Here is a 22,515-nt window from a genome sequence, read left to right on the forward strand (position 1 = left end):
ATCGCTTTTTACACCAAAACACAGATTAAATTTGATTTTTGGTGGGAGTCAATTTTACCTTCCTTTAGTTGTGCCCCTTTACAAATGAAAAATAAGTTATATTTCCATTCTCTAACTTTATTTTAGCTCAATGTTATGAAACATATGTCCCCGTAAGTGCTCCCCAAGGGTGACTGGGGAATAGAAATATGGTCACTTGGTCTTCTCCCGACCGGCAGTAAAACGCTTGCCGAAGTGGGGCGTCCGTTTGGCTGTGCGGGATGTATTAAGTTCGCAGTCACGTCCGGTCAGAATGGGGACGTTAAATCCGATGTCTCGTGTAAAGAGAGTGCCACGCTCTTTGCACGTTAAGAACCCTTGCAATAACTCTTCGAGGGCCGGTAGGTGGCCTGTTGCAAGGCAAAATCTCTGTCCCTATCCAATATATCCTCATTTTCCAGTGGCAGTCCAAATTTCCCCGACCATCATCCCAAATGGCCTCTATTATGACAAGACCTACCTATTGTATTTATTGTGAACTTGTTCTCGTCCTGAATATGCATGAAATATTTGCCACTGGACGTTAAGCAACCAACAATCAATCAATCAATCCCCGTAAGTGTATCAATAACTTACAACACCTCTGTCAATATTTAATTTAATTTCAGGAACAAAGGTGTATGAAAAGCTGCAGGGAATTGTGCGTCACTGGCAGATGAAAAAGAATATTGTCATATTGTTACCAGGCAAACGACATCAGCCTTGGAGGGAAACCATTCTGTTATAAACCATGCTTTGCAGATAAAAATTTGATAAAATGCTCCTCAGTGTACAGCATGGTACCGGTAATCTGTATGCAAAAATTTAAATCATTTGCTAAAAAGTTCATTGAAATTGGAGAAAGCCTTTTTGAGTTATTAAACAATGTGACAGACTGAAACAGATGGACAATGGTATACCATTAAAAGTCAATGATTTAAAGATAGCATATTAAATAAACTTGAGACTCGGTGTCTCTCGGTGCTTTTTATTTTCATATTTTGTTCAGTAATTTTTGGTATGAATCAACTTAACTATATGTGTTTAATTTAAAATTTTAACAGGTTGTGGCTGGCAGCTCTACACTTTAATGAGAACAGCCAAAGGGAACAAGCTGTAACAAAGGATGGCAGAGCACGGTACAATATAGCCTATCCAAACATTAAGAAGGGGAATAACTCTGTCAAGAGAATTTTGGTAGACTGCACATATGGTAAGTGATCCAAGTAGTACTGATCTTTGAATGCCAGTATGTCAAGTTTTGGTCATTAATGTCTGGATTCGTCGTGTTTTGCATCGTGTTACCACCAGGATGTTAGATGAGTAGATGTATATAAGTTACACCACAAAGATAATATTATCAATGTAAAATTAACGATTTCTATATTTCGAAGTTAAAATGCTGCAGGATAACAGACAAGTATTTTAATGATAAAACTTTTTATTCTTGTAGACTATGTACAAACAGTAATGACCACAGTGATTGGGCTTGTAAAGGTGTCACATATGAACGAGCATGGTGTTAAACTGCTGGTAGAGATTCCTCCCTTTGTAGTGAATATGAGAGACCAGACAAAGAGAGAGCAGTTCAAAATCTGATGAGCCGCTTCAAAATTGCAGTAACTAGTCACTGTCGGCCTGATGGAAACCAGTATAATTCTGGCCAGGGAATAATACTGCACATGAAGGAATGACTACCCGTACCTCTTTCCCAAAGAATTGCCAGCACCATCTTACAAACTGCCTGTATGCAGTATATCTGCTGCGTCTGAAAACAGATGTTAAACTTTGATTTTGGGACAAATAAAAGATTAAGGACTTTAATTTAAATTATGTAACAATGTACTTCAAATTTTGCAATTTTTATTTGTAATATGAATTAATTATGTGCACTATATCATAAAGGCAACAGTTGTATAATGCTGTTCAAAAGTCATAAATCGATTAAGAGAAAAAAAACCAATCCGGGTTACAAACTTAAACCGAGGGAAACACACCAACTATAAGAGGAAAACAACGGAACAACAGAAACACGGAACAACAGAAAAAAGAAATAAGTTAAAATATGTTTCTCCGGATATAAATTATCCTGTTATCAGTTGTTATACTTTACAAAACGAGAGCCGAGGTCAAACTAACGAACATTTGTTCAATACAGTGTCCTGTAGTTTGAGAAATTTTGACTGTGTCTGCTATTTGTCTACTCCTCTCTTACTTATGTATTCGAAAATACGTCTTCAATTAGTTGTTTTATACTAAAATTTGATTTTATATTTTTATGAATTTACTTTTATTCATAAGTAAATGAAATGTATCTCTAATTTTCTGTAACCAAATTCTGGAAAACTTATATATATTTGCTTGTTGTATCACAATTTTACCTTTTTATTCTCTATCATCTATTTTCACCAATAGCAATCATATCAAGAGAAGCATTACCCATTCAACCATTGAAATATGATTTAGTACTGGTATAGTTAACACTTTCATTTCTAGTGAAAATAGTTGTCGACAATTGCATTACTTCTTACTTTGCTGTTGTCTGTTTGTTGAATAGTTATTTTATCCAAAAGACATGTTCTTACTCATTTTATTGAATGATTGATTGATTCTTACTTGTTTAAATAATTTCTTGTTTACATTTCTTTTGTCAGAATCAGAAACGACAGAAGCATTTTCATCTTCTACTGCAACAGATAATCCAGCAATTACAACGGAGAGCACTACAGGTAAGATAAAACCTCGTTTAAAATAACGGAAGTGAAAATTATATACTCATGAAAAAGGAAACACATAATAAAAATTACCAAAAATAAACGTTTATCAAAAATATAGTCAATATATAGACTAATTCTGGAGAAAAAAACAACTTAATATGTAATGGTGTTTATTGAAACAACTGGGAAAAAAGTTTACTGCTGACTGAATATTAAATGACGAGTTTCAACACATAGTTCTCGGTAATTATTTAGAAATAAGTTGTCAAGCTAAATGAACATGAAAACAAAGGATAGATAAGTTAATATGGTCACTCATAAACCTGTACTTGCAGGTCTTTAGTCTTTTGAGGAGATTTGTCTAATTATTTTTCTATTCATACATAAGCTGATTTACATGTATTCATGTTTTTCAATCATGTCTATTGCGTAAAATTCAGTGCAGGAAATTAAATCAAGATATCAAATTATTGAAAACTACTTTTGTATCATGAGAGGGTAAAGTCTATTTTCATAAAACCGACTTTTGACTCCGGAGTATATAATTTTTTGATAAGTTATCTACATTGTGGTAGGAAATTCTGATACTAGGTCAAGTAAGAGCAAGTTTGCGGTCGGTGCAATTTGGGTAAATAATTTACTGTATTAGGTTTTCTTTTCTATACATGCCAAATCTTTGAAACAAGTTGACTTTTTCCTAAAATTGGACAGATAGTAAGCCTGCTTTTATTTCTTTAATTGCTCTTATTTGAACAAGTTTCGAAATGCATTAACAAAGGATAAGTAACCTGTCGAAAAATGACAGACTCCAGGGTTAAAAACCGACTATCTGAAGAGTAGTATTAATTCAACTTATAAAAATAATTTCAGAATAAATATTCCTGTGCAAATTAACATTCCCCTCCTTTATTTTGAATTGTTAAATAACAGAAATCGATACGTTTGAATTGTAATGCTATATACAAATTAGAGACTGGATTGATTGATTGATTGTTGGTTGCTTAACGTCCAGTGGCAAATATTTCATGGTGGTCTCATTTCACCTTCTTGTTAACCTTTTATAAATTATAATTATACGAAATGGAAAGAACATTTTAAATACCAATACTTCAAGGATACTCACGTGGCTCTAAACACATTTTCCCAAATATTTATTCAACCACCGCCAATCTAAATCGAAAACAATGAGAAAATATGAATTGCAATAAATTGGAAAGGCAGAAAAACGACTGCTAAACTTGACATATCCAATCTAAGGTTCAATATTTTTTAATTTTATTTAATTAGTTGAGAAGGTTTAACCTCTTGGTTATTTTAATCTGTTTGAATTTACAATATGAAAGTTCCTTTCTCCAAAAAGTTGTCACTCAAAACACTGATCCAGGAGTATACCTTACAGTCAAGCCATCAGACTAAAGCGAATTTGCCCCTCGGAATCCAAACTTAACTATCGTTTGGGACAACTAAAAACACAACTGAAATCAAGAGGATACAAAACCAAAAACATCACAGACGCTTGTGATAAAGCACAAGAAAAAGAACGAGCTAGCCTCATGGAATACAAAGATAAGACGACCCGTGCAGATAAAATTCCGTTTCTTGTAACCTTCAAAGACATACTTGTGACATCAAAAGTAAAGAAACAAGAAACTTCTAAATTTGGGTTTTACAAACAATGCGGTAGAAGCAATTGTATTAAAGTGCTGTACGATCTGATCAGGGAAGAGAAAATATTTCAGTTGGCATTTTCAGGAATTTGGTTAACACGGATAACACTCATAACATAATTGCTGGGAAATCAGTACACAATCAGAGAAATTAAAGATTATAGAGACATATATACACAGGAAACAGAATATTTTTATTGCTTATTTTATTCAATGGAAGACGTAAATATAGTTGATCATGACTGTTGCCAAAGATTTTACCTACTGATTAAAAGACGATAGTAATGATCTTAAAATTTGTGTTTGTAATGGTAGCTTTTATTTAGATTTTATTTTTATCTGAACATTTGCATCCTTTAAATTGATGAAACTTTTGTTGTAGATAAAACTTTCTTTTTTGATTGAGTGTTGGTTGCTTTACGTCCAGTGGCAAATATTTCATGCATATTCATATTCAGGACGAGAACAAGTTAACAATAAACACAATAGGTAGGTTGTTATAATATGGATGATGGTCGGGAAAATATGGACTGCCACTGGAAAAAGAGGGTATATTGGATAGAGACAGAAACTTTGCCTTGCAACAGTCCTCCTACGGACCCCTCATAGAGTTGTTGCAGAGGTTCTTAACGTGCAAAGAGCGTGGCAATCTCTTTACACGAGGCATCGGATTTAACGTCCCCCTTCTGACCGGACGTGACTGCAAACTTGATACATCCCGCACAGCCAAACGGACGCCCCACTTCGGCAAGCGTTTAACTGCCGGTCGGGAGAAGACCAAGTAGCCATATTTCTATACCCCAGTAACAAAGAGATACTCTTTCAACATGCTGACTGTGCTAGTTGAAGAAGTATTTCGTTCCAGATTTATGTACTGTATGGTTACTAAACCGGATATTCAAATTGCTGATGAAGTTATCATTGATGAGTAGGAAATAGTTGAGGTGGAACAATCTAAAGCCAAAGTCACATTAGACCACTTCATCACCACGCCTATTCTGTTTTGGCATCAGGATTGGAGTCCAAGTGTTTTTAAGTAGTAGACAGAGGTGATAATGATTGATTGTCGGTTGGTTGACGATATAAGCTTATAAGTTTGAATTATAAGTCAAAAACTGCATTTTACCCCTATGTTCTATTTTTAGCCGTGGCGGCCATCTTGATTTGATGGCCGTGTCACCGGACACATTTTTTAAAATAGATACCCTCAAAATGATTGTGGCCAAGTTTGGATTAATTTGTCCCAGTAGTTTCAGAGGAGAAGATTTTTGTAAAAGATAACTGAGATTTACGAAAAATGGTAAAAAATGGACTAAAAAGGGCAATAACTCCTAAAGGGGTAAACTGACCATTTCGGTCACGTTGACTTATTTGTAAATCTTACTTTGCTGAACATTATTGCTGTTTACAGTTTATCTCTATCTATAATAATATTAAAGATAATAACCAAAAACAGCAAAATTTCCTTAAAATTATCAATTCAGGGGCAACAACCCAACAACGGGTTGTTCGATTCATCTGAAGTTTGGTTTAATTTGGCCCAGTAGTTTCAGAGGAGAAGATTTTTGTAAAAGTTAACGACGCCGGACGACGACGACGGACGCAAAGTGATGGCAAAAGCTCACTTGGCCCTTCGGGCCAGGTGAGCTAAAAAATAATAAGAACTGAGCAAAAACAATAAGTCTCCAAACTTTGTTTGGGAGACTTAATAAACAAGAGATTCACTTGTGCCATAAGAATATCACCATTTGTTCCAACTAATTTACCTGCAAAAAAGTGAATTCACAATAATACTGAACTTCGATGAAAATCCGAAACCGGAGTCCCTAATGAAATGGCAAATCCATGTATTTGATACAGGCATTTTCTGATGTGGAACAATGTAGAGGAAACCTTGCCAAGGTTGTAGAATGATCAAACCGCTGGATCTATATTTACGTCGACACCTTAACTGAACATTTCATAATACACTATACTACAGTAGGGGTCATCATCATTACCCATGTTACATAGATTTTACACTAATACTTCATGCATTTGTCGATTGATGATTTAAATTCAAATTATGTTACTTTCTCAATCGGTAGTTACAAATTCCAAATGCCATACACAATTCCATTTAGTAACTAGTTGGTACCACGCTGACGTGGCAATCCCTAACATTTTTGCGATATACCTGGATAGACAATTATATTTTGTACGTCACACAGGTGAAAGAAAATATTTGTCGTTTATGGTATGGACAGGTGCAATTATCACAGTGTGGGATCGGAACTGTACGGTTTTCTACTAATTTGGTCATTCGGGAGACTGTCAAGCGGTGCTCCGACATTTGCAAAATAACAAGTTGCTTGATGGAATCTTTGATGAACTCTTGTGTTGCTATATAACGTTTCTGCTTCAAGTTTTGATATAATCTTTATTTGTCATATAAGTAACATTGTACTTGTGACATAAACAAAAGTAACAACAACAATAAAATAACTGAGTTGAACACACACATATCTATATATATACAAGTAAAACTAAGTAAGAGTCCCCTGTCCTCAGCTCTAAAGACTGTTTTATAAAGGAACCTGTTTTTATTCACTTGGTTTATGTTAGAAGGATTTAGTAGGACTACTAGTTTTTCAGTATCAGATAGATTTGGAAACATAGGATTATCTATTGCCATGTCATTAAAAAGTTTTATACGTAAAACATTTGATAGCTAAAACGAGTTTTGAACAGCGGTATACTACTATTGCCATTATTTATCACTGATGTCTTTATGTAGAAGAAACGCGCGTCTGGCGGACTAAATTATAATCCTTTTATAACTACTGATACTAAATATTGTAATTCATATAAAATTTATTAATAGCGGGTACATCAGATTTGACGTAATACTACAGATAGTAAACATTACATCTACTCAAAAACATCTTTTAACACTGGATACGGCTCACAGGTATATAAAAAAAATTGTCGTCGCAATTCTTACAGAACTGTACCAAGCATCCCTCAACACCGGAGAAGTCCCTCAAGACTGGAAAGATGCTAATGTAGTCCCACTTTTCAAAAAAGATGAAAGACACTTAGCATCAAACTACAGGCCTGTTTCACTTACCTCCATTACATGCAAAGTCCTAGAACACATTGTACACAGCAGCGTAATGGACCATTTCGACAAATACAAAATTCTCACAAATGCTCAGCATGGATTCCGCAAACGACGATCTTGCGAATCCCAACTCATCATCACCATTCATGATATTGCTTCGAAATTAAAAAGTAACAGCCAGGTAGATATCATCCTACTAGATTTTGCTAAAGCGTTTGATAAAGTGCCACACCATCGCCTACTACATAAACTTGAGTACTACGGAGTAAACCCTAAAGCAAACAGGTGGATAAGATCATTCCTGCAAAACAGAATGCAAAGCGTTATCCTAGAAGGAGCTGTCTGAACAAGTACCAGTACTCTCTGGTGTTCCTCAAGGAACAGTTCTTGGACCGCTACTGTTCCTGGCCTACATAAACGACATGCCAGAAACAGCAACATCATCAGAGACCAAACTTTTTGCAGACGACAGCCTCCTCTATCGGACTATCAGTAACCAAGCAGAAAGTGACCTACTACAGAAAGATCTGACATCATTAGAGGAATGGGAAGATAAGTGGCAAATGAGCTTCAATGCAAAAAAATGCATTGTAATTAGAATACAACCCAAGAACCGTCCGGTAATACCAACTAATTACAAATTACATGGACACACACTGGACACCGTTGAAGCTAGTAAGTACCTGGGAGTTACTATCAGCAACAATTTAACCTGGGACAGACACATCGACAACATAGTGGGAAAAGGAAAAAAACACTAGGCTTCATACGACGTAACCTAAAGGATTGTACTAAACCGGTCAAAGCAGCAGCATATTCAACAATAGTAAGACCTTCAGTTGAGTATGCTTGCACAGTATGGGATCCTACGAAACAGGCTAAAATAAAAGCAATCGAACAAGTACAGAAAAGAGCAGCTAGATTTGTAAACAACAACTACACAGACCGCACACCTGGCTGTGTAACAAAAATGGTAACATCTTTAAAATGGGAAAGCCTCGAAGACCGCAGGAAACAAAATAGGCTATGCATGCTGTTCAAAATCCAACATGATCTGATAGACATAGATAGGCACCAATATCTGACACCACACGATAGCCGGACCAGAGGTAAAAACCGCTTCTTCCAAGAAAGGGCCACAACAGACGCCTTCGGACAATCATTTTTTCCAAGGACCATTAGAGACTGGAACCAACTTCCAACATCAGCAACATCAGCTGACACAGTTGATGGATTCAGAGCTGCCCTGAAGGCACGCTCTGCTAAAATTTAGACAGTAACATCCTGTAAATAGTTTTAATTGTATATATATAGTGAACGTTTTATCCTGTAAATAGCCAAGAGAAAACTTTCTGTGTTGTCCGACATTGCGTTAGTTTTCGCGGGACCTCATACATTCAAAATTTGAATTCGGTTCCTTACCTGGAAGAAGAAGAAGAAGAAGTATTTGTAACAGGAGCAGATCCCAGCTAAAGGTGATGTTCGGTTCCAACTACTCACTGACCTTGTAGTGGAGTAACCATACATGTACGTATCTCTCAGATGCTTGTTTAACTTTGAAAACGAAGATTTTTATAGTAGTTCTTTTATATTTATAGTCGGTTAAAAAGCTCACCAGAGCTCATATTGTGACTGTTAATATGTATACATATGCCGACTATTAATAAAAGAGACACTCACCTACGGAATGAAAAAAAGTAAATATTAAACACAAATATACCGGATCCCGAAGAAAAATTAAAACGGAATGTCCCTGTATCATTTCATTACATACACATACATGACAAACCGATAGCTTAAAGACATATAGAAAAAATAGGTTACCTAAATTTTTAATTGATTGCATTAAGGTAGCACAATACTTCCAATCACTAACCTTTGAAATGCTGTAACTTTCTTATGAATGCATAGAAAATAATAAAAGAGGTATATATAGATAGATAAAAGATTTATCTTTTAAAGGAATGCAATATTTTTATTATGCAATCATTATGTAATCAATTGTTATATAATTAGTGGCAAAATCTGGGTAAGTTCACTTGAATGAATTTAGCTCTATCATCTCTTTAACTATACAGAAAATTTTAATGAAATCTTAATCAACACATTTTGGGCTTCAAAAGGGTGTCTCAGATTGTCTCTATGGTATTCCATTCTCTCATAAATCTCTAATTAGTGTAAACATCCCTAACCACATAAAAGAAGATAATGTTTAATTAGGTGTAAAATTTGTTCTATACATTCTATCTGAAATCTGAGACACCCTTTTGTAGATAATGGCCATAGGAACAACATATAATAAAATCAACCCTCTAGGGATACCTATGCAGAAGCTAATTTCATTTGAAAGTGGAAATTTGGTGAAAAATATTTTAGACACAGTTAACATTATAATTGGTTACATAATTGTTGCATAATACTAACATTGCATTTATTTGAAAGAGTAATCTGTTAGCTATCCAAAACTACCACTTTTATAAATTTTCAAGCTTTATTAAGAAAGTTACAGCATTTTAAAACTTGGGAGTTGGAGTTATAAAATCTTTGTATTGTGCTACCTTAACCACGTTTTTCTAAACGACATTTAAATAAAGAGCGATTTTCTGGTTACAGTCTTAAAGCGGCATTTTCGAACGAATTTACAGATACAACTGAATATATTGCTTAAACATACTAACCTAAATCGGGAAAGTTGCAACATGATGACCTGAGGTCACAACTGCTGCTGCAAAGGCAATTCAAGTACAACCGCAATATCTTTAGCTGCTGAAAATATTAGACAAATTGTTCAACGCAATTTTTAGAATATTTTAACGTTCTTAAAGGAATGTCTTTTGATATATTATATCATCCTAGATGGCCTCTATTACAACAACCTACCTATTGTATTTATTGTGAACTTGTTCTCGTCCTGAATATGCATGAAATATTTGCCACTGGACGTTAAGCAACCAACAATCAATCAATAATATATTACAAACTGTCCTTTTGTGCATGTTTGGCGTATTGAATTATGAGCCTTGTACTTATGATGACCACTTAGTTAGATTTAGATATTTTAGATTTAGAAACTCTACATTAAACCTTGTGACAAAAACTTTTAATCATGCTCTGTCAGATCTTCAATGTCTGTATCTGATTCATACATGTGTAGGTACGATGGTTTGTCATAACTTATTGTTTTAATGTCACTTTAAAGTTGCAGGTCACTTGCAAATGCTCCCGATTGTCCAACAGACAATTCTACATATAATTTCATGCAGTTACCACACTCGCTAACCTTTTTCACGAAGGTGACAACATGAATGTCTATCAGATTCCGTCCTAGCAACTTCTTTCTCTGATATAAAGTATTAAAATGAGCAGGTTATGTCGTCTACATCCATCTTTAACTTTTACAAGATCTTTCACTTCTACATTTAGAAATTTCATATGATTGTGGTTATATATAATACAAGCCTCAGAATCACTCCCATCTTTCCCAAAGCTTCTTGTTGGACCATATAATAGTACGGTTTTAATGTTGACAATATATACTCCCATTGATAGTACACTGGCTGCAATATCAATTTGTTAAGTCATTGTTAGATTTATGCAAGCAGCTAGCAGCAAATACCAAGTCACCAATGTCACTGGTATTAAAGAGATAATAGTAACTGCAATTACGATTATCCCAATATGGCGACGGTAGATATAGGTAAAATCTTTACACTCATTTTTCTTAAATGTAGCATGCTTTTGTCAATAGTTACTCAGCTGCAAGGTTTATCTATACCATTACATCATATTTGAATCGTAACGGTGCACTGGAATCGTCTGAGCGCTTTGAAAATTGCCGTTGAAAAATTCGGTATGATAATCGTAACTCTATGGTATTTTTCTTCTTTGATAATCGTAATTTTCTTTATCGGATAATAGTAACTGAAACATAATAAATGTGTCTTTCAGCATTTCAATGGTATTTTGTGTGTTAAAAATGCAAATGTCAAGTTTAACGATGACATAAACGCATATAAAAATAAATGAAGAAACTTACAGGTTAATATCTAGGACAAATTTACCTATATATATATATATATATACAGTCATGGGACTAAAGTGAGTTCCCAGTAAAAAAAAGTCCTATCATTTCAACTTGTATATCTATTTATAACTGACAACAATATGCATAACCTTTTAGTTTAAACATATTTTACTTGCAAAAGTAGCAAAAGGGATTGGACACAAGTTATAACAACATTAGAGACGTCCTCTCCCAATATAAATATAAACACAAAGTACATTAGATAATTGCGAAAAAAAGAAAAAAAAAAACATAGTAGTAATGCATGTAATACATACTTCAAACAAAAATTAGAAATAAAAATTAAAAATTAAAAAAAATACAATATAATAAGGAATAATAATGAAACAACTAGACTGAAGTGAAAGGTTGTAAAGTAGAAATTTAGAATGTTAATTGACTGCTTTAAATCTTTGTGTTATTCTGATATAAGATTGTACGGACTCAAAATGTCTTTGTTTTGCTGAAAAGAAAGGTCACCGTCACCAGCTAAAAGAAGCTCAATGGATATAGCATAACTTTCTAATTTTGAAAACAGTATTTCTCTGGCTTCGTTGTGAAGAGCGCACTGTAAAAAATAGTGTATACTATCCTCAACAGGGTGTCCACAGCTGCATGCGGGACTGGGTTTAATATTAACACGATGTAAATCTGAATTTAAAGAACTGCACATATTTCTCAAACGTGTATGAATGATATTAATTTTCTATCCCCACAACTAAAATAGGAAGGTGGCTGTATCAATTTGGACTTCATCTTTCGTTTAAAAATATTTATGTTTTGGACGTACGTATGTCGGGGGGAAGGCTATTCCATTCAAAAGTAGTGGATGGGAAAAAGGATTTTCTAGTTATGTCTAGTCTATAACCGGGTACTACATAATTATTACTGTTTTGCAAATCGTAGTTAGATACTTGACCAACAAGCGGGGGCATTAAATCACAGAGATAATCAGGGGCAGTCTCATTATGTATAGAATAGAACATATTGAGAATTCTGGATTTTCTTCTGTTCACAAGCAATTGCCAGCCAGTTTCAAAATATATATAGCTTCCTGACTAGCAAACACGGGCAACCCAGTTACTAACCTCCCTGCTTCTAACTGAACATGTTCTAAATTGTCGGCTTCTTGTTGAGTACAACCATCCCATAACTCACATGCATATTCCATAACGGGTCTTATAAAAGTTAAATATATACGAGCAAGATAATTTCTATTCAATACATATTTCAATTTTTTAAGAACATTTAATCTCGTGCTTGCACACTTTAAAATATTTTCTATATGTGTATGGAATTTATCATTGGAATCAAAAGTAATCCCTAAGTGTTTATCACAGGAGACAAATTCTACTAATTGGTTTGGAAATTCTATTTCAATATCATCTGGGGAAGTATGGCAGGAGAATATCATAGCCTTTGTCTTATTAGGGTTAAAGTTAATAAGCCAATCTTTAGACCATACTGAAATTTGTTGTAAATCGCTGTTTAAGACATCCTCTATAGTGTAAGGGTTATTGCTGGAATAAGAAAGAGATGTATCATCAGCAAACAATAGAGTTAGACTTGTAAAATTATCAGCTATGTCATTTACATAAATAAGAAATAGTAGGGGACCCAATACAGAGCCTTGCGGAACTCCTGCATTAGTATTATCAAATAAAGGCAACAGTAGTATACCGCTGTTCAAAACTCATAAATCCATGGACAAAAAACAAAATCGGGGTAACAAACCAAAACCGAGCGAAACGCATTAAATATAAGAGGAGAACAACGACACAACATCGAAACGCAACACACACAGAAACAGACCAATCATCAGACAAAACACCACGAGAATAACAAATGTAACATGAAAACCAAATACATGAATTTGGGATAGACAAGTACCGTGCCACGTCTTATCTCAATATCTCAAAAATAAGAGAAAACACAAACGACTCAACGTTAAAATGCAACACAAAGAGAAACGAACAATATATAACAATGACCATCTTCCTGACTTGGTACAGGACACTTTTAAAGGGGAATAAAAGTGGTGGGTTGAACCTGGTTTTAAGGCATGCCAAACCTCGCACTTTAATGGCAAAGTTAAATATAACATTGAAATGACAACATAATATTACAGGACTACAATACAAATAAATAGGAGAACATATTAGACACAGAAAAACATGATGCGAATAGGCATTTGAAACGAAAACGCTTTGTTTTCTATTTGAAATATAACTTTTAAACCATTTATACAGATTTCCATCAATACCATACGCTTTTAGTTTTATTAAGAGGCCACTATGCCATACCCTATCAAAAGCTTTCGAGGTATCACATAATATAAGAGATGTTATACAGCGATCATCAAGTGACATGCATATCCTATAATAAATTTCTATTAGCTGGTGAACCTTTTGATATATACATGTACCTGTTAAAGATACGGAAAATGAAGCAGCTGTCGAGACAGCTATTGTGGTAAGTAGATATTTTGATTTTTTTTCAAAGTTTCAATGTTGTGTGCGCGTTTAAGTCCGTTTTTGTTTGATTTTTTTAGGGGGGAGGGGGAGGGGGGATTAGCTATATCCCATATCCCAAAAGTGCAATCCTTTCAATTCATTGCTCAAAATGAAAGTCACGTATACCACATTTTCATATGTCATATATATGTTTTGCCTCCAATATCACGTTTATATTAAAATTCTGCGCGAAATGAACAAAAGTTTCCGTCAATAACTTTATAACTGCATTATCGGATTTAACAGTTGATACCTTTATCGGTAGATATGAGTGTTCATATTTCCCTTTTCCTTATAATTCAATAAATATAGCCGTCCATTTTTTTCCCTTTGATTCCCTTTTTTCTATTTTATACTGATATAATATATGATTTTTAAAATTTACTTCAAATGTTTTGATCAAATACCCATGTATTTTAGGACGTTTCTTTAAACAGTGTGTATGGTAAAGGATCTAAAATAGTTACAGTTTATTGTTACTATTGTTTATTGTTACTTTTGTTTATTGTTACTTTTGTTTATAGTTACTTTTGTTTTTTGTTTTTTTTAGCCTTACCTATAGTCTTAATACGAAGCACTTGACGGACTGAAAAAAACACACACAAATATGTATATTGATAAATTACATCAGAAGGCATAACATGTACATCATCACAGTCGGAACTTGTTTAATTACAAAGATTTTTATAGATTTTACAACAAATATTTTGTGCTTCAGAAAAATACATGACAATTAGGTTAGGCTAATTTTTGTTTTCATTTAATAGAAAATAACTTATTGTATGGCAAGTATGCAAATACAAAAATGTTCCTTGTTTAGTACATTTGTACCTTCAATATTTGTCTCTACAATATCTTCCATGCATATGTATGCATCATACTTTTCATATACCGAGTATTTATGAATTTTTGAATTAGTTTGTTTCTAATATTGCGGAATATGCGTTATTTTATTCTCCACTTTCCAGTCATTCTTTGAATAAGTATTTCTTGTAAGAAAATTTAAAGCCACATCAACTTCAATTCTTCATTTTCGGGCTTTTGGCCAAACTATAAGAGACCACAAATCCATGTTTGTCAAAGAACTCCACGTTACTTAATTTCATAATACACAAAAAATCCAAACCTTTCTCTATTCTTATATAGCATTAACTGTTTAAAGGATGTCATATTGTTATAATTCAAAATTAAATTTGTGTTGTTTATAGTTATTTTCTGAGATATCGAAATTTCAGTGACAGTCATGAAGTAGCTAAAATGCCAAAAAAATATGGTATGATTAACAACGAGACAACTTTCCACAAGAGACCAACATGACTCAGATATTAACAAAAATAGGTCACCGTACGGCCTTCAACAATGAGCAAAGACCATAGGCATAGACAGCTATAAAAGGCTCCGAAATGACAATGTAAAACACTTTGGACAAGAAAACTAACGGCATTATTTATTAAAAAAACTAAATTTTATGATATACTAGTATGTAGATATAGGAAGATGTGGTGTGAGTGCCAATGAGACATGCAACTCTCTATCCAAATAACAATTTATAAAAAGGTAAACCATTATAGGTCAATGTACGGCCTTCAACACGGAGCCTTGGCTCACACCGAACAACAAGCTATAAAGGGCCCCAAAATTACTAGTGTAAAAAAACAATAGCATAACATCACAACATAGAAAAACACACGTTAAAATATCAATTGGCAGACTTAACTCAACCAAAAAACATAAATTAATACACATATGTAGCTGTTTTCCTAAAAACTGTTAATAATATATGCATAAAAAGAAATGTCATAAGATGTTGGAACGTTTCGTAAATAATTCATCGACATAACTTCATTATATGCTATTAGATATATGTTTTAAGTGTCAATATCAATAAAACACTTTCCAGTTACGATTATCTTTCCATTTTTAAATACCATAATTACGATTATCTTTTTTTCCGAGTTACGATTATCATCCCGAATTTTTCCACGGCAATTTTCAAAGCGCTTAGACTAATCCAGTGCACCTTTACGATTCAAATATGATGTACTGGTATAGATAAACCTTGCAGCTGAGTAACTATTGACAAAAGCATGCTACATTTAAGAAAAATGAGTGTAAAGATTTTACCTATATCTACCGTCGCCATATTGGGATAATCGTAATTGCAGTTACTATTATCTCTTTAATACCAGTGAATGTGCAGTCTTCTATTCAAGATGGGCAGAGAACACCACTTGTCACTACTGGACGAAAAAACAACTGTCCATACCAGTAACAGTCGTTGTACGACTGTCTTAGTCTGTAAAAGACAAGTAATGACTGTCAAATCTGTCATATTTCGTTGCAACAGTTCATTTATGTCTGTCCCAACTTTTCTACGGGTTGTGAAAGTCAAAAAATGCTACCATCAGTCATTTCAGAACTGTTGCAGTGGTTTACGGTGTTGTCACAGTCAAAATATATTTATTACAGTCTTTCTAATAGTTGTGGCAGTTGCATAATGTCCGTCCCAACCTTTTAATAGTTGGGACAGTTAAAATTTGTTTGTGTCAACTTTTCAGACGTTGATGCAGCCAAAAAATGTTTGTCACAACGTTTTTAGAGTTGGGACAGTCGTTAAATGTCTGTTACAACTTTCTAAAGGTTGGCACAGTCATTAAATGTTTAGTACAACTTATAAAAGGTTGACACAGTCGTTAAATGTTTAAAACAAACACTTCATAGGTTGATACAGTCGGTAAATGTTTTAATACAAATATTTTAGCGTAACGGTAGTCCATCAGTGTAAAAAAAAAATCACGTCTCACCCGGCTCTCAAGATTTGATTTTGTTGTGAAATAGTCCATTACTTATACTATTATCGTCTATCGTGCGATTGTAAACTTGTTTTGCTGTTTATTCACTTATTTTGCGATCGTTGTTTGTCTTTTGTCGTTTTCCATTTATTGCCGTAGCATTGTCCGTTCATTTTTGACAGTCATGTGCGTTTGACTTTAAATAATCCTTTTGATATCCTTACTTTTTATTTTATAATATCTGTTTTATAACATTTTCGTTCATAACTGGTTTTAAAAACCAGAAGCTTTCGTTTAAAATAGAGTTTTAATATTATTGCAGAAGAATGAGAAGATGATAATGGATTCATTCAAATTCATATTTGATAAATTCTGCGCAATAGAAAAATGTACAAGGGTATACCTGAAATAAATTTAAAGATTATGACTAAGTTACCAATATTGTACAGCATAATAAACCCGTTTTAATTCGAATTACACCAAGAGGGACATTTCCGATGATTAAAAAAATAATTAGTAAAATCTGTCAAGTTTCTTTAAAAACGGAAAACAATTCTTCACCGTAAACGATTTATCCACTTTAATTTCTTGTCGGCAAAAAAACAAAAAAACCGGGACCTCAGGTCGGCAAACTATATTTTTACACAGGTAACTACAGATGTTAGACCACATGTTCAATAATCTGAGCTGGAAAATACAATCGGTGAGTAGAAATTATCAATATTTTAAAGCATGTCTATCGAATAATCATGGATTCATAATTTTGAAGGGAAAATGTGCACATTTGTCGGCTTACAGACCTTACAATGTGTTCTCATTGGCGGATCCAAAAGGGGGGGGGGTTCCAAGAGTTCGAACCTCCTTTGTTTTGGCCGCTCAATGCATTTAAATGGGGACATATAGTTGGACCCCCCCCCCTCCCCCTGTTTCGTTCTGGGTTGGACCCCCCCCCTTTTTAGAATGGCTGGATCTGCAACTGATTCTACGGAATCTATATTGAGATACTCCGATAGGCTATATATAGCTATGAATCGACGTTCTATATTACCACACTCGTGCATAGTTGCATGTTCCAGGGAAAATATAAGCTTTGAGCCACCTTTAAGCTTCAATGTTAAAGTTGTGCTTCATAATAAATCATTGAAAGTCATGAAGGACACCGTACCCCCCCCCCCCCCCCCTATTATCATGTGTATGTCATTTATTCCCTTAATTATTTTGCATACATCACCCTGAGTGGAATACATAAAAGGTTACTCTATATCTTCCCCTTTTTTGTGGGAATAATTTGGTCAATTATATAGGGAATCACTCAAGCATGACTGGATCCGTGCCCCTAAGGGCAGTCAGGGGCCCTGTCCCTTATGAAAAGTTCTGGATCTGCCACTGACCATGCTGACCTATACATCATGTAGTGTACATATTGTATGTTAATGTATTGCTATCTCGGATCATAAATTTGCATGAAATACTTGTCACTGGACATTTTATAACCAACAACCAACCGATCTTTACATGTACGTATCCATATAAATGTGTTTCTTATCATGCTTATGCTGGATTACTAGTATTTCCCTAGTTTTGCTTTATCAGCTGATAGTTTTTGTTCTATTTAGAATGCATTGTGACGTCACGATTTAGATAAAAAAAAACATGCATAGTACAAACACATATGATTTGATCATAAAATGTTAAGAAAATTATTAACTTTAAGATTAAATAGTGACTTATTTAGCAAGTGTCCATTTTCATTTAGATTTTAAATAATTCTCAAATCATGGACAACAAAACATTAATATATTTGATAATAGCATGCATATGCCAGGCATTGAAAGTGAATAAATATTTTAAAAATGGTTTGAAATAGCATTAATCATCAAAATAAAACAATATTATTAAATTAATGTTCCTGAAACAAGGCACAGAGTCATAAACATTTAAACACAGTTGATTAAACAAATTGTGCTAATTCAATTAGTTATTGTTTTATCATGTACTATATTGTTTAAAAAACACATATTAAAAGAGCAAAGCTAGCATCATAATTTTATTCTTTTTAGATTTAACATAGAATTTATATTAAATCACTATAATTTGTTAATACTTTGAACCCAAACTATATATTTTCATGTGAAATTTTTATATAAATTGTGCCCTGTTAGCATTGTTTTTCAAAATTCATTTGTGCCATATGCATACATGTTATCTAAAAGAGGGACGAAAGATACCAAAGGGACAGTCAAACTCATAAATCTAAAACAAACTGACAACGCCATGGCTAAAAATAAAAAAAGACAAACAGAAAAACAATAGTACACACGACACAACATAGAAAACTAAAGAATAAACAACACGAACCCCACCAAAAACTAGGGGTGATCTCAGGTGCTCCGGAAGGGTAAGCAGATCCTGCTCCACATGTGGCACCCGTCGTGTTGCTGAAGTGATTACAAATCCGGTAAATAGTCTAATTCGGTAGGTCATATTCATGAAAGGGAAGGGGATTGTAGTTACGACGTAAGGAACATATCCGATATCATTTGTGAAACGGTTATTCCATAACGGTCAACCAACTTACAAGTAGTAACATTCAATGGTCATTATATTTATATTTCGCAATGATTAAGGACCTTCTAATCATAATTCATATAAATTTTTCGACACGCATTCAATTGTGTTTTGGTTACTTTATTGTTGCCTATTAAACTGTTGGGTTGATGCATCATTGATATATCTCACATCTTCTTTGATCATGTGCATTCACATACGACTGCAGATTTTTTGCATTTTTTAAATAATCATAATTATTTTATGTAAACATTCAATATGTCAGGAAAACATAACAAAAAAATCTATCTGTATGCATATTTTTTTATGTTAACATGGTATAAACTTTTTTAGAGTATTTTATGAAGCTCAAAATATTTTTTATAGATATAGTATTATCCAGTAAGTTCTCATAGAATTTACTGTGTTAACTGCATTGTATGTGTTGTATCTACTAATTTAGTCTAAAACAAATTTTTTTAATTCAAATTCAAAATTAACAATTAAAATATTTGTATTTACTGAATATGACCATGCAAATGTGACATTAAAATAGGTAATAATCAGGATGTTAACACTGGATATGCGATAGGTAGTAATCAGAAATTCTTATATACATGATCTAGCTAATATACAAATTAAGACACAATAGTTTATTGCCCTGGGGGATGATATTTAATCTGTCATTGGTATAATGATACAATTTTATAATAATGTTCACAAATTATCATGATTAAAATTGTCCTCTTCAAAATTTTGATAACTTTTTCAAACCAAATTATAATTTAAGAAAAATATGAAACAGCAGGATATATATTATTTTGGATATTAAAATGCAAATTTTAAAAGTAATCTGAATATTGATTTATTAAAATAAAATTGGGTAATTAACTAAATTAAATAAAAAAGTGAGCTGCAAAGCATTATTTAATGCAAGCTGTTATAACAAATGAATAAGTAAAAAGTATTCAGGGTAACACAAAAGATGTAAAAATTATTAAACTCAAGGATTTAAAACATTATCTGGGATGGTTAAGTCTTGGAACAATATTTTACATCACAAATGTTTATTCATTATACATGTTATATGCACTGGACAAAGGTAAAGTCAATATCATCTACATGTATATAGTAACAGGGCATTTATTTATTTTATTTTTTCGTTCCTTAAACTTTTCTTTGTCATGTTTGTAGTATCAATATATTTCATATTAAATCATAAACATAATTAAAATAAACAAAAGAAATAACCTGTTGTGTTTTAGAGAGGAATAACTACATGTATGTCCATGATGTCTGACTTTAAAGAATTGATGAACAAAAGTATGGTGTGAGCCTCAATGAGACAGTAACCCTTCAATGAAAGTACACAATTACACTTAACAAATCATTAATGACATTAATGCAGGAAAAAAGACAACACTATATAGAATTTAGACCCCCTTAAAAGATTTATTTTTCTTGTTAATAGGGACTTGAAAATAGAATTGTATTAGTGCTAGAATTTTTTGGTCAATCAAATGAGAAGTGCTAGTTTTATCTAGGTAAATACAGTTATTGTAATTAACTTTCTTATTATTGCACAATGCATATATACATATAGTATTATATATTTATTATTAGTTAAACATTTACTGCACTTGAGTCTAAATGTATATTTTATTTTGTAGAATCATACTGAATATGTATTGGTTTGACCATGATTCCCACTTTAATAGAATATGACACCTGCTAGTACATGTGCACTTTGATGCATAGAAAATATAGATGTCACTGAGTCGCTGTATAGCTGCAAATTGTGAAACAATGGATTAATTCATTATTTAATGCTAGTTATCTATTGTTTTTGGAAATTATGAATATGGCGTGCAGCATTATTCCATAATGATAATGTGATGTTCTGATTAAATTGGACAAGAAGAAAATTGTGCCTTGTACAAATAGGAAAATTACAAATTGTATTAAAGGAGGACCACATTACTGGAGGACTAATTACCTTGGATTATCATGATCAATTGTGAATTTGGAATAACAAAATTTCGTAGTTGCAGTGAATATTAATAGTGCAATCATACATGTACATTATTTCTGAATTCCATGAATACCCAGGATAACTATTCATTTGAAATAGCAATTTGGAATAATGAAAATGCATAGTTTCAGTGAATACTACTAATAATAGTGCATCATATCTGAATTCATGAATACTTTTAATTAGTGGTTATAAGTCATTTTAATATAATAACAATATGGATAATGTGAATTTCTAGTTTCAGTGAAATTAACAAAACAGTACATGTATATCACATCTGAAGTTTATATTGGCATTGCAATTGTTAACTACCGCCAGCATGTCCAGGGTGTGTAAAAAGATCTTAACCAACTATGAGGGTCTTGTGCAGTCCGTGTCAATTGTTTAGAGTCAAATGACTGCTTGCTGTACTTAAATTATTAAAGTCTGAATTAGAATTAAATAACAATCTTAATTAGCATGATTAGTCATGTTAGTGGCCAAGTGTTCATGGTTTTTGAAACAAATAAAACATGCACGTACATTAAAGTATAATTTTATTATCCCTCCTGCAACAAAAGTTGAAGTACATGCATGCAAGCCAAGAAATATGTATTACAATCTGGCAGTGGCTACAGCGAACCGTTTTGTATCTAAGCTTCACCAGATACATTTTAGAAGCTGAAATACCTGGATACTTCCTTATGTTATGAAGTTTCTGTTATTGATTTGTCCATTGCACTTCACCTAGTTTTCATGGTACACTACATGTACATGTAACTGTTTACAAAAAAATATTACTGTTTGAACAGTCACAGTGAAATACACTTGAAGTCTTAAATGTATAACGTATGTATATTAATTGAGTTACTGGATTAATTATTATGGTATTTTGAAAGGTGTACATGTCTCAGTGTCTGTCAGGCAGGGTTGGCCTGATCCTGACTTCATTTCATGGATCAGTGATTAAGGTTACTTCAGTTACAATGTACATGTAATTTGTCAAGTTTGTTTCTCACACATGTTTAAAAATACTACAAGCAGTAGGAAAAGTAGGTCAACTATATTTGGTTTATGAAATGAG

The sequence above is a fragment of the Mytilus edulis genome, chromosome 11, assembly GCF_963676685.1.
Source record: "Mytilus edulis chromosome 11, xbMytEdul2.2, whole genome shotgun sequence".
Classification (NCBI taxonomy): Eukaryota; Metazoa; Mollusca; class Bivalvia; order Mytilida; family Mytilidae; genus Mytilus; species Mytilus edulis.